Genomic DNA, 10,212 nt, shown 5'->3' with positions numbered 1-10,212 from the left:
TTTGTTGTTAGGTGCCGTCGAGTTGGGTTTTGATTCATAGCGACCCCATGTCACAGAGTAGAACTGCTTCATAGGGTTTTCTTAGCTATAATCTCTACAGGAGCAGATAGCTAGGCCTTTCTGCCACGGAGCTACTAGATGGGTTTGAACCGCCCACCTTTGGGTTAGCAGCTGAGGGTTTAACCATCGCGCCAAAAGGCCTACTTAAATCAGATTTAGAAGTTAAGAATCTTGTCACATATTTTTTATTTTAAATGTTTATATGGTCATATAAAACCTACCATTACTTTTCCTAGTTGAAGGCAATAGATCTTGGCATCTGCACTGTATTCAAGTGAAGTCTCATGGAAAGAAATTTCCACACAACAAAGCAATTCCAGCTTCTGTTGGATTACACATAGAAACAGTGCCCAAATGGCTTAACAAATAATCATTTTTTGTTAAAATCTATTAGAGTATTCAACAGTAAGGAGTTGGGGATGTGCGTGTGTGCCTGATTCCGCCCCTGTTTTCCCCTTAAGGAGCCCTGGTGGTACAGCAGTTAAGAGCTTCCTGCTAACCCAAAGGATGGCACTTCAAATCCACCAGCTGCTCCTTGGAAACCTTGTGAGGCAGTTCTACTCTGTCCTATAGGGTCACTATGAGTCAGAATCGACTCGACAGCAACAGGTTTGGTTTTTTCCTTTAAGGTCTAAGCACTTATATTTCTTGCTCCTTCACTGGGGTGAGAGGCCGGACCTCTGGTTCTCTTTCATCTTCAGAACTCAGTATTGCAGTCATGTCAAGGTCAACCGTCAAGGGCTCTTTTCACTCCACTAGATTCTGAGAACCCCAGTTTTGTGTGAGAAGCAGCACAGAATAATATATTGGACTTTTTCTTTTTGTCACTGTTACTTATCCAAAAAGCTATTTAATACTTTTAAAATTCTGCAGACTGATGATATGATTTCTAGCAGGAAAAAAAAAAAAACTTTAAAGAAAACTCCACTGCATGAAAACACACAGAAGACCTGTGGGGTTTGGGGGAAGTCGTTGATCGTATCATTCTTGATCGTATCGTTCTCCACCCGCCAGCAGAACTCAGCACAGAGCATTGCACATCTGGGCTTCTCAAGGGCTTGGCTAGCTAAAAAAAAATAAAAAGGGCAGGATTTAACCTGCGCCTGGCATTCGGCACTTACCTGAGGGCAGAGAAGAGCAGGGGTTTTCAGAGATGGGGCAGGGCCAGATCAGGCAGGGGAGGGGCTGGGCCTAGAAAGATGAGGGAATGAGAATCAGCCTGAGCTGGGATTCCAGAAGGTGTGAGCCAGGAGGCAGTTAGGAGCTGGGGCAGAGACAGGAGGAAGCATCGTGGTGCTTCATGCTGCCTGAGAATCTTCTAGGATTTTTCTAAAAAGCTTATCCTGAGCCTGTCCAGAACTCGACGTGCTCTTTTATTGTCCCTCTTTTAGGAACGTTGCTGTTGTCAGGTGCCATGGAGTTGATTCCGACTCACACTGACCCCATGTAACAGAGCAGAACTGCCTCGTAGTGTTTTCCAAGGCTGTAATCTTTACAGAAGCAGACTGTCACATCTTTCTCCTGAGCAGTGGCTGGTGGGTTTGAACTGCTGACCTTATGGTTCGCTGCCGAGCACTTAACCACTGCACCACGGGGCTCCTTTTAGAAGCGTTAGAGAACTTCTGATGATTCGTTTAGTTGTGCACACGTCTCATTCCCTCCTCGAAGGCAGGGACTAGACGGTCTTTTGCTCCTAAACTCAATTTGGTAATTTTACTCCTAAACCCAGCACCTTTTTGGTATTGAGATAAGATGAAACATGCTAGGTGCTGAAGGCTCTGGCCCAAGACCTTGTATCTGGATGGAGAGGAGCTGCCTTGGAGTGTGGATTTGGGGTAGACAGTATCTTGACCCATCCTGTGTTGAAAATGACCTGGTTCCCACACTGTTTCTGCTTCACGTGTTTAACCCAGTCCACCTGGGCTAAGTTTCTTGTGCTCCAAAGTTAGCAGTCGGACTTAGAAGGAGGGGAGAGGTTTAAGGTGGGGCGGAGAATGACTGCTGGCCTCTCACCTACGCTGCCCCCAGCCTTTCAACTGGCCCTTTCTTCTGGGAGTCTCTGATAGTTTCTGCCTGGCTCTGAAAGCTTTTTAGCGATGTCCTAGAGGGAAGAAAAAAAACTGGGAAATAAAAGGAGCTAACGCTCAAATGTATCAAGTCAACCTCGTCAGCAGGGTTGGGAAAGGTCTGGTTAGGGAATCAAGCCTGGAAGATGTGCTGGGATGTCTCTATTCGGTTAACCATTGGCTTAGCCTGAGTTCCCTCAAAGAGTAGAGCCTGAGCAAGGACTTGTGTACAAGTAGTTTATTTCAGGAATGAATTTCAAGGAATAGGAGTGGAGGACAGGGAAGACTCAAACAGGGAAGGAGAGAAAGAGAAAGGCAATCCAAGTATACATTAAGTTGATAGAATTGGTCACTCTCATGGGCAGCCGGGACTGTCATCTTGGGAGCTGTAGAGAATGCACCCTGGAATTGTCCACCAGAAGGATGGAAGAGCGGAGCATTTCTCCACCAGCTTCTGTCTGCCATTGGCCAAAGGTTGTCCCCGAAACAAACAAAAAACCCATTGCCATAGAGTCTATTCTGACTCATAGTGACCCTATAGGACAGAGTAGAACTGCCCCATAGGGTTTCCAAGGAGTGGCTGGTGGATTTGAACTGTCGACCTTTCTGTTAGCAGCCAACCTCTTAACCACTGCGTCACCAGGATTCCAAATTTACCCCACGAGGTACAAATTCCTTTGCACTTCCTGGTCTGTGCATGTGCCAGAATGGGCAGTGGGTTCCTGCTCCGGTCCTATGCTGCAGGGTCAGAGACGCTCAGGGGAAGGAAGATAACAGGTACAGCTGAGGCAAGGTGCTGTCAGGTTCCATCTGTCAGCAGCTGGTTGTCACAGCAAAGCTAGAGTAAAAAGCTAGGCTAGGCTGGGCTGGGCAGATGTGAGGCCAGCCACAAGAGGTGTCTGATACAACCTCAAACAAGTGGAATATCCTTTCTGTGTCTTCCATAAATATACTTGTTTCCATTACCTTCTCAGCCCAAAGTCAGGAACCACCCAAATGGAAAGATGAATTCTTCCTTTAAGTTATTGTTTGCTTTGCCAGCAATGAATAACCCTCAGAGTGTAACCTAGTGACTCAGCAGTGATTTATTTTCATGGCTGTGGCATGGTGTACCAAGTGACTTTTCTGAAGCACATCAATGCAGCAAGCACTCTGGGCTTGAGTACTACTGTGAAATGGGTGTGGAGACCCCAAAGTGCATCCTCCCTTCTTGATTCTCCAAGTCTTCAAGGCTTCTTCCCTGTTACAGGGTGGAAACCCCAGGTTCTTACTCAGCATTACTCCAATTGGCCAATAAATGAGAGACTGAGGTGAGGCAACAAAAAAGGCACCCTTTATTTTGCCGTACAAGGAAACGGAGTCAGTCGGTGCTTACTGCTGCCAAGACTGCTCACCAAGCGCTGGGAGGCAGGTTAGAGCAACACTGTTAATCATACTGTGTAGGTGCAATGGGATTTACCTATAACCTCCAAGCAAAAGCAAGATTCAAATGCAAAGCAGAGGAGGTGGGAGCTCAGCCAAGGAAAGGATTTTGCAATACAACACTGTAGAGGAGTAAGCCAAGTAAGGCATACAGCACTGAAGGGGCTCTATCTCACCCTCATAGACACTGAGGCTTGTACGTGCCAGAAGCTGCGTGTGTAGAAGGAAGACAAGGCCTCAGCCCTCTAGAAGCTCCTGGAAGGAGCTGGCAGATTCTTTAAAGCTCCGCCAGGCCAGCACTTCCCTTCCGTTTTCATCTAAATTGTCCTAAACGAAGCTCTGCCACTAAGTCCTTGTGATATTTTCCTTAGTCTGTTTCTCATCCCGAAACTTGGCGGGGGGCGGGGGGGGGGGCAGTCTGATTGTCCTATTGCTGAAACTCTGGGGAGCTGTGATATTCTTCATTTATTTTTAAAAGACCCTTCTGAGAAATCCTCAAAAATTTTTTACTTTGTATGAAAAGCTTAAAAGGAAACAGACAAACCCCTATCAGCTCTAGGGGATAGCAAACACACAGGACTAAGAAAGAGGCGAGCCTCCTCACTTCCCGGAGCTGCGCCTTCTCCTCTACGCCCTCGGCCTCGGCTTTGAGGCCTAGTCCCGCCCATTCCAGGACCGGGACAGCGGTGGAGGGCAAACGTGTCCGGGTGAGAGCCGAGACAGGGCGGGAAGGGGTTAATTCTGGGTTGGGCGCCTCGGGCTTCGGAGCACCCCTCCGCCTGAGGGCCGGGCTCGGTGCCCGAGGGCCAAAGAGGAGCCGCGGAAACACTCTCCGCCCCGGCGACACTCTCCGCCCCGGCGACGCCCGCCACCCGGCTCCGCCCCGCGCAGCACTAACGCGCGCAGCCAAAGTGTCTCCGCGCATCTGCGGGGCACCGACAGGCCACGGAGTGGGAGCCGGTAAAGGGGCTTCGGGAAGGAAACGGCGGCAGCGCCCCCACTTGGTCTGCAGGCAGGAACTCGGTCCCTGCGCGGGTCGGGCAAGGCCAGCGTCAGGCGAGCGGTCCGCAGCCAGAGCCCCCGGTCCCTTCGGTTTGGGTAAGAGCAGGGGGCCGCAGCTCTGTAGCTCGGGCAGGACGTGCGGGCGCCTCTGTTCTGTTTGGTGTGGCCCGGCGCGGCCCCTTAGCCGGGTCGCAGCATGCGGGCACCGAGCCCTTAGGCCGCGGCGGGGCAAGGGTGGCAAGATTGGCGTCATCTCGCCCAGACTGGTCCCAGCCCCCGGTGATCCTCACCCGCCACCCTCCGGACGCCCTCTGTCCGCGCCCCGCGAGCCGGGCCCAGCATTTCCTATTCAGAAGGATGTGCTCGGCAGGAGGAAGTCCGGACAGAGCACGCGGCTCCTAGGTGAATCTCTCGGGACTCATCCTTTCCCGCCGCCGCGTTTTACAAAGGAGGGCCCGAGCCCCGAGAAGGGAAGGAACCGGCCCAAGGTCACGTCGTAGTCAGAGGCCGTGCCAGCCGTCCCGCCGTCCAGCCCCGGGTTTTAGGCACTGCTCCCTGCCGGCCCGCCTCTCCCCCTTTCGGCCGGCCCGCCCCTCCCGCGTGCTCCCCGAGGCCCTCGTTCTCGGGGCTTAGGCGCGCACCCGCTCCCCGCCCGCCGCGCTCTCGGGGGCTCCCGCTGCCCGAGCACCAGTCGAGCCGGCGGCAGCTGGAGAAGCGGAGCGGCCGCAGGGCCGGGGAAGGAGGAGGGCGGAGCACGGTGGAGACGCCGCAGGAGCGGCTGGGGATGCTGAGCTGGTGGAGGTTACGGGCCGGGGAAGGCCGGGGAAAGCCGGGAGCCCCGCGGCGCAGCCGGGAGAGGACAGTGGGCCTTTGGCTGGGCGGCACCGCCTCAGCCAATGGGAGCGCGGCCTGGGCCGAGCCCCCCGGCTCCCTGCAGCCTGGCCCGGGGGGTGGAACGGCTTCTCTGCGATTGGGCGTGTTGGCAACCGCGCGGAGAGAGCGAGGCGGTGCCTGCGCGCCTCTGGAGGCCGCGGGGTGGCTCTGCCTGCGCGCGGGAGGGCGTGCGAGGAGCTGTCAGCCCGGGCGGCGGGGCTGGGCCCTCTGTGCAGCTCGGGGGCGCGTTCTGCTCGGGGCCGTGCGGTGCGGGCCGAGGGTTTGGCGGTGTGCGCGGCGTTGAACTCTACGGTTTTTTCCCCAGCCAGTCAGCCAAGGTCAGCCCTTAGTCAGCTGATGCAGAGTCACCGTCTAACCCTGCCGCTAATACTTTGAGGGGTGGCAGAGGCACGTAGGGCTGGCTGCCAGCATCCTTTGTGACGCAACAACGCCCTTCTTTCTGCCAGGACATTGGAGCCCGGCCCTGCACAGGACGTATACCCCTGGAGGGCGATGGAGCTGACCTTGGAAATTTGTGTAGCTTTTGTGTTCCCTCAATACACATTTATAGAGCGCCTGTTCCCTGTCAGGCACCAGAGTAGGTGTTTTGGAGTACCCAGAAGGGAATGATTCAACACGTAGGCCCTGTCTTTGGGGCGCTCACAGCCCAGATGGCTGTGAATAGTTAGAAATACCTCTAATACTGCCTCGCCTAGGTAAGTGCTATTACAGAGGCACAAAAGGAAGGAGTGAAATGCCAATGTGGGGGAGAGATTGATTTTTGACTTAGGGGATTTGGCAAGACATCTTGGAGGAGGTGGTATTTGAACCAGGTAGGACTTGGTCAGATGAAGAAGTTAGATTTGGTATAGGATGAGCAAGGCACAGAAATTGAAAATAGGGGGCCTTATTTAGGGAGGGTGTAACAAATGGCATGATAAGAGCAGATTAGAAAAGTATAGCTGGAGAGATGATTGGGAGGGCTCATGTGAGAGCCATGGCCCCCAGCTTGTGTACCCTGGTTTGAACAGGGTCGCTATGTGTCGGAGCGGACTCAATGGCAATGGGTTTTCTTTTTGGTTTAACCGCTTATTAGTAGAGTGGCTTCTTAATCTGTCAGCTCTACTAATGTCATTTTTTATACCTAAGCCCCAAATCTTGGAAGTATCTCTGATTCTTCCTTCTTTCACACCCCACGTTTAATCTATGCATAAATTATAACGGGTTCTACCTTCAAAACATAGCCAGAATTGACTGCGTCGAATAATCTCCAGAGTTTCCACCAGGGCTGGCAGCCTTCTTATACGTCTCTGGGGGCACCTTTTCACATTTCACAGGACTTGTGCAGTGCACAGCCTGCATGGCTGTACATTATGGTCCCGGATTACTGCAGGCTCTTCTAGCTGATCTCCCTGCTTCTGCCCTTGCCCATCCTCTTCAGTCTCTTCATAACCTAGTGAGAGTTAACTTTCTAAAATGTAAATCTGATCATAGCATTCCTCTGCTCAGTACGCTCTGATTCATTCAAATATTATATTCCTACTGTTTGCAGAGCACTATTCTAGGCATTGAGGATACAACAGTGAACAAAAAAGACAAAAATCTCTGCTCTCAAGGAGCTTACATTCTAGTGGGAGTGAGAACTAACAAAGTAAATAAGTACAATACATAGAAATTATAATGTGGTGAAGTGCCAAGGAGGGGGGAAAAATGAAAGCGGGGAAGGGGATAGAAAGTATCAGGGTGGGGGTGGGACTGAAATATTTGCTGGAGTGGCCAGGGGTGTTTTACTGAGGCGGTGACATTTGAGTAAAGAAGTGAGAGATTGACCTTGTGGTTAGCCAGGTCCATCCTGAGTTGGGTGTCTCTCCCTGGTCCAGTCCTCATGGCCAGGTGGCTGGTCTCACAGTCCAGCTGCAGCTGCACAGGCCAAACCCTCTGGGTGAGGGGCAGGTCTGAAAGGAGGGGGATCAGGTGAACAGGGAAGACACCCAAAAAGTGGCCACCGCAGAGAGCCTTTGTGACGTGTTACCTGAGGAGAACTGGCTACCACCCAGGTCTAACCTGGTGACTAGTGTCTGCATTAGCTTTGCCTTTGCCTGACTGAGCTAAAAAGTTAAATCCTTGGCTTTTATTGAAGGTTAGCTATATGGGAGTCATCTCCGCATTTATGATCAGATGGTGCTGAGAACATTTTCTGCTGTATCATGACGCTCTTCTATAATGTTTCTATTTTATTTTTTCATTCTTTTTTTGTTGTACTTTTGATGAATCTTTACAGAACAAACTAGCTTCTCAGTAAATAATCAATACACGTATTGTTCCATGACATTAGCTACCAACCCCACGACATGTCAACACCCTCCCTTCTTGACCTTGGGCTCCCAATCACCAGCTTTCCTGTCCTCTCCTTCCTTCTAGTCCTTGCCCCTGGGCTGGTGTGCCCCGTTAGTCTTGTTTTGTTTTATGGGCCTGTTTAATCTTTGGCTGAAAGGTGAACCTCAGGAGTGACTTCATTACTGAGCTAAAAGGGTGTCCGGGGGCCATACTCTCAGAGTTTCTCTAGTCTCTGTCTGGCCAGTAAGTCTGGTCTTTTTTTGTGAGTTAGAATTTTGTCCTACGTTTTTCTCCAGCTCTGTCCAGGACCCTCTATTGTGATCCCTGTCAGAGTAGTTGGTGGTGATAGCTGAGCACCATCTAGTTGTACTGGACTCAGTCTGGTGGAGGCTGTGACCAAATGACTGAGTCATTTGGACTAATCTTTCCCTTGTGTCTTTAGTTTTCTTCATTCTCCCTTGCTCCTGATGGGGTGGAGACCAGTGGAGTATCCTATATGGCTGCTCACAAGCTTTTAAGACCCCAGACGCTACTTACCAAAGTAGAATGTAGAACTTTTTTTTTTTATATAAACTATGTTATGCCGACTGAGCTAGATGTTCCCTGAGACCATGGTCCCCACAGTCCTCAGCCCAGTAATTCAGCCCCTCAGGGAATTTGGGTGTGTCAGTGGAGCTTCCATGACCTTGCCTTGTACAAGTTGTGCTGGCTTCCCCAGTATTGTGTACTGTCTTACCCTTCACCAAAGTTACCACGTATCTATTGTCTATTTAGTGTTTTCTCATCCCCATCCCTCCCCTCCCTCGTAACCATCAAAGATTGTTTCTTTTTGTGTGTAAACCTTTCTCATACAATATTTGTCCTTTTGTGATGGACTTATTTCACTCAGCATAATGCCCTTGAGATTCATCCATGTTGCGAGATGCTTTGCAGGTTCGTCATTGTTCTTTGTTGTTGCATTAATATTCCATTGGAAACCCTGGTGGCGTAGTGGTTAAGAGCTACACCTGCTAACCAAAAGGTCGGCAGTTCAAATCCACCAGGCACTCCTTGGAAACTCTATAGGGCAGTTCTACTCTGTCCTATAGGGTCGCTATGAGTCAGAATCGACTCGACGGCACTGGGTTTGGTTTTTTTTTGGTTTAATACTCCATTGTATGTATGTACCATAGTTTATCCATTTATCTGTTGATGGACATCTAGGTTGTTTCCATCTTTTTGCTCTTTTGAACAGTGCTGCAGTGAACATGGGTGTGCATATGTCTATATGTGCGATGGCTCATATTTCTCTGCGATATATTCCTAGGAGTGGAATTGCTGGATCATATGGTATTTCTATTTCTAGCTTTCTAAGTAAGTACCATATCGTTTTCAAAAATGGTTGTACCATTTTGCGTAAGAGTTCCAATCTCCCTGCAGCCTCTCCAACATTTGTTATTTTCTTTTTTTTGATTCGTGCCAGTAATGCCGGGGTGAGAGGGTATCTTATTGTGGTTTTGATTTGCATTTCCCTAATGGCTAGTGATCTTGAGCATTTCCTCATGTGTGTGTTGGCCACCTGAATGTGTCCTCTTTGGTGAAGTGTCTGTTCGTTTCCTTTGCCCATTTTTAATTGGATTTTTTGTCTTTTTGTTGTAAAGGTGTTGAATTTTCCTGTGGATTTTAGAGATCAAACTTTTGTTGGATGTATCACAGCCAAGATTTTTTTCCCAGACTGTAGGTTCTTTTTACTGTTTTGGTGAAGTCTTTTGATGAGCCTAAGTGTTTAATTTTTAGAAGATCCCAGTTATCTAGCTTACCTTCTGGAGTTTATGTGTTGTTGGCCATGGTTTGTATCTTGTTAATGCCATGTATTAGGGTGTCATGGATTGAATTATGTCCTCCTGAGAACGTGTGTATGAACTTGATTAGGCCATGTGTTGTTCTCGATTTTGTGATTTTCCTGTGTTATAAATCATAATCTCTGCCTGTGGTTAAAAGGATTAGGGTGGGATGCAACACTCTTGCTCATGTCACCTCCCTGTAAAGGGAGTTTCCCTGGGGTGTGGCCTGTGCCACCTTTTATCTCTCTTGGCTCTCAAGAGCTGAAAGGGAAGCAAGCAGAGAGTGGGGACCTCATACCACCAAGAAAGCAGCACCGGGAGCAGAGGGCGTCCTTTGGACCTGGAGTCCCTGCACCTGAGAAGGTCCTTGACCAGGGGAAGATTGAGGACAAGGTCCTTCCTCCAGAGCTGACAGAGAAAAAGCCTTTCCCTGGAGCCCATGCCCTGAATTTGGACTTCTAGCCACTTTACCGTGAGGAAATAAACTTCTCTTTGTTAAAGCCATACACTTGTGGTATTTCTGTTATAGCAGCATTAGATGACTAACACATAGGGCCTTTAACATTGATCCTATTTTTTCTTCTATGAACTTCATAGTTTTTGGCTTTACATTTCGGTCTTTGATCCAT

At 49.8% G+C, this 10,212-nt stretch overlaps 1 protein-coding gene across 6 annotated transcripts in view; it reads left to right on the top strand.

The window, feature by feature from the left end:
- Positions 1-4,426: 4,426 nt before the first annotated feature.
- Positions 4,427-10,212, top strand: part of BDH1 (3-hydroxybutyrate dehydrogenase 1) — a 64,298-nt gene continuing 58,512 nt past the window's right edge. For 3 of the 6 annotated variants that reach the window (XM_003412801.4, XM_064269269.1, XM_064269329.1), the window contains exon 1: positions 4,427-4,646. The gene's annotated coding sequence lies outside the window, so the exon portion shown is untranslated. Of the gene's footprint in view, positions 4,647-4,669; positions 4,953-5,681; positions 10,056-10,212 lie in introns of those variants that run through there. The other 3 variants (XM_064269401.1, XM_064269497.1, XM_064269361.1) reach the window with 2 other exon arrangements.

This window comes from Loxodonta africana, chromosome 1 (genome assembly GCF_030014295.1).
Source record: "Loxodonta africana isolate mLoxAfr1 chromosome 1, mLoxAfr1.hap2, whole genome shotgun sequence".
NCBI classification, from domain to species: domain Eukaryota; kingdom Metazoa; phylum Chordata; class Mammalia; order Proboscidea; family Elephantidae; genus Loxodonta; species Loxodonta africana.
Note: the sequence above shows the minus strand (reverse complement) of the source record. Positions and strands in the feature narration are given on the sequence as shown.